Here is a 4,409-nt window from a genome sequence, read left to right as displayed (position 1 = left end):
CAAAACTATATAAAACTATAAAAAATTATATAAAAATATGTAAAACTATATAAAACTTTATAAAACTGTATAAAACCATATAAAACTATATAAAACTATATAAAACTATATAAAACTATATAAAACTATATAAAACTATATAAAACTATAAAAAATTATATATAAATGTATAAAACTATATAAAACATTATAAAACTGTATAAAACCATATAAAACTATATAAAACTATATAAAACTATATAAAACTATATAAAACTATATAAAACTATATAAAACTATATAAAACTATATAAAACTATATAAAACTATATAAAACTATATAAAACCATATAATGCTATATAAAACTTTCTAAAACTTTCTAAAACTGTATAAAACTACATAAAACTATATAAAACTATATAAAACTATATAAAACTATATAAAACTATATAAAACCATATAATGCTATATAAAACTTTCTAAAACTTTCTAAAACTGTATAAAACTACATAAAACTATATAAAACTATATAAAACTATATGAAACTATATAAAACTATATAAAACTATATAAAACTATTTAAAACTATACAAAACTATACAAAACTATATAAAACTATAAAAAATTATATAAAAATATGTAAAACTATATAAAACTTTATAAAACTGTATAAAACCATATAAAACTATATAAAACTATATAAAACTATATAAAACTATAAAAAATTATATAAAAATGTATAAAACTATATAAAACATTATAAAACTGTATAAAACCATATAAAACTATATAAAACTATATAAAACTATATAAAACTATATAAAACTATATAAAACTATATAAAACTATAAAAAATTATATAAAAATATATAAAACTATTTAAAACTATACAAAACTATTTAAAACTATACAAAACTATATAAAACTGTATAAAACTATATAAAACTATATAAAACTATATAAAACTATATAAAACTATATAAAACTATATAAAATTATATAAACATATATAAAACTATATAAAACTATATAAAACTATATAAAACTATTTCAAACTATATAAAACTATATAAAACTATATAAAACTATATAAAACTATATAAAACTATTTAAAACTATACAAAACTATTTAAAACTATACAAAACTATTTAAAACTATACAAAACTATATAAAACTATTTAAAACTATACAAAACTATTTAAAACTATACAAAACTATATAAAACTGTATAAAACTATATAAAACTATATAAAACTATATAAAACTATATAAAACTATATAAAACTATATAAAACTATATAAACATATATAAAACTATATAAAACTATATAAAACTATATAAAACTATAAAAAAATATATAAAAATATATAAAACTATATAAAACTTTATAAAACTATAAGAAATTATATAAAAATATTTAAAACTATATAAAACTTTATAAAACTGTATAAAACCATATAAAACTATATAAAACTATATAAAACTATACAAAACTATACAAACCTCTATAAAACTAAATAAAACTAAACAAAACTGTACAAAACTATATAAAACTAGTATAAAACTATATAAAACTATATAAAACTATATAAAACTATATGAAACTATATAAAACTATATAAAACTATATAAAACTATTTAAAACTATACAAAACTATACAAAACTATATAAAACTATAAAAAATTATATAAAAATATGTAAAACTATATAAAACTTTATAAAACTGTATAAAACCATATAAAACTATATAAAACTATATAAAACTATATAAAACTATATAAAACTATATAAAACTATATAAAACTATAAAAAATTATATAAAAATGTATAAAACTATATAAAACATTATAAAACTGTATAAAACCATATAAAACTATATAAAACTATATAAAACTATATAAAACTATATAAAACTATATAAAACTATATAAAACTATATAAAACTATATAAAACTATATAAAACTATATAAAACCATATAATGCTATATAAAACTTTCTAAAACTTTCTAAAACTGTATAAAACTACATAAAACTATATAAAACTATATAAAACTATATAAAACTATATAAAACTATATAAAACCATATAATGCTATATAAAACTTTCTAAAACTTTCTAAAACTGTATAAAACTACATAAAACTATATAAAACTATATAAAACTATATGAAACTATATAAAACTATATAAAACTATATAAAACTATTTAAAACTATACAAAACTACACAAAACTATATAAAACTATAAAAAATTATATAAAAATATGTAAAACTATATAAAACTTTATAAAACTGTATAAAACCATATAAAACTATATAAAACTATATAAAACTATATAAAACTATATAAAACTATATAAAACTATATAAAACTATAAAAAATTATATAAAAATGTATAAAACTATATAAAACATTATAAAACTGTATAAAACCATATAAAACTATATAAAACTATATAAAACTATATAAAACTATATAAAACTATATAAAACTATATAAAACTATATAAAACTATATAAAACTATATAAAACTATATAAAACTATATAAAACCATATAATGCTATATAAAACTTTCTAAAACTTTCTAAAACTGTATAAAACTACATAAAACTATATAAAACTATATAAAACTATATAAAACTATATAAAACTATATAAAACTATATAAAACTTTATAAAACTATATAAAACTATTTAAAACTATATAAAACTGTATAAAACCATATAAAACTATATAAAACTATTTAAAACTATACAAAACTATTTAAAACTATACAAAACTATATAAAACTATATAAAACTATATAAAACTATATAAAACAATTTAAAACTATACAAAACTATTTAAAACTATACAAAACTATATAAAACTGTATAAAACTATATAAAACTATATAAAACTATATAAAACTATAAGAAATTATATAAAAATATTTAAAACTATATAAAACTTTATAAAACTATAAGAAATTATATAAAAATATTTAAAACTATATAAAACTTTATAAAACTGTATAAAACCATATAAAACTATATAAAACTATATAAAACTATACAAAACTGTACAAACCTCTATAAAACTACATAAAACTAAACAAAACTGTACAAAACTATATAAAACTATATAAAACTATATAAAACTATATAAAACTATATAAAACTATATAAAACTATAAAAACTATACAAACCTCTATAAAACTACATAAAACTAAACAAAACTGTACAAAACTCTATAAAACTACATAAAACCATATAAAACTGTATAAAACTATATAAAACTATATAAAACTATATAAAACTATATAAAACTATATAAAACTATATAAAACCATATAATGCTATATAAAACTTTCTAAAACTTTCAGGCTTGTTACTGGAGAATTGGATATTCTGGGCAGTTTGCCACTGGTTTTTTTGAAAGTTCTGTTTAGAATACTCAATGGAAGATTCCATGAATTTAATGATCCCCTTTTGTTCTTAGGTTTCTAGTTGTAACAGAATTAACCATTTCGAATGTTTCATTAGTTTGTCATTGCTCTTTTGGAAGTTGTCATTCAAAGTTTTCGCTACAAAAATTCTCAATAACCATTACTATATTATATTATAGATAATATAGTAATGATATTATAGATAATAAAAGAGTATGGTTTCTCACTTTGAGGTTCACGTCGACGTTAGTGCATTCAATTACAGCTTGATATGACGCTCTATTCATTTATTCAAGAACATTTGGAGGTCATTGAAATGTTACTTTTAAATGGTACAATTGTGATACTACAAATAAATATAGAAAAAATTGTTAAAACAGGTAGAGGTTGCAATAGAATAGAACGTCCAGTCTGACTCGACATAGGACTGCCATCGAATCTTCTTTGTCAAAGAGCACCTGCGAAAATTGCAGAAATCGCGAGGACTTTTCGAACTCTAATACAATTTCTCCGTTATCAGTCCTCAATACCGAAATCGATTGAAAGTTTCTAGCAAAGGCACGATATCTTTTCCCCCTGGTTAGCCATAAATCGCAAGGAAAATCAAAACAAGGCAACAGATTAATTCCGAGCACGGTGCACCACGGTCCCCGAGCGTCCAAGTTTCCGTTTCCGTCATTCCCCGAAACACCCACTCGGCAAGTTCGGCCAACTTGCGAAACCCGGGGGAGAAACATTGGGAGACACTTGGAAACACAGGGGTAGAGAAAGAATTGGCGTCCCGCGGCGCCGCACATGGTCCTCGCGATAAATCATCCCCCGCGATGCAAACGAGCAGTCACCGTTCCAGCACTTCCGGTTCAGGTGGGCGACGAGTCGTAACACGTGGGAGTTGGTAATTTATTTCTGTTAGTAGGAGGGTAACTGTAATTATTTGTTATCGCCGGGCTGGGATATTCATAATTATTAAATGGAAACAATGGGAAGCAATGGA

Source organism: Nomia melanderi, chromosome 4 (assembly GCF_051020985.1).
Source record: "Nomia melanderi isolate GNS246 chromosome 4, iyNomMela1, whole genome shotgun sequence".
Lineage (NCBI taxonomy): Eukaryota > Metazoa > Arthropoda > Insecta > Hymenoptera > Halictidae > Nomia > Nomia melanderi.
Note: the sequence above shows the minus strand (reverse complement) of the source record.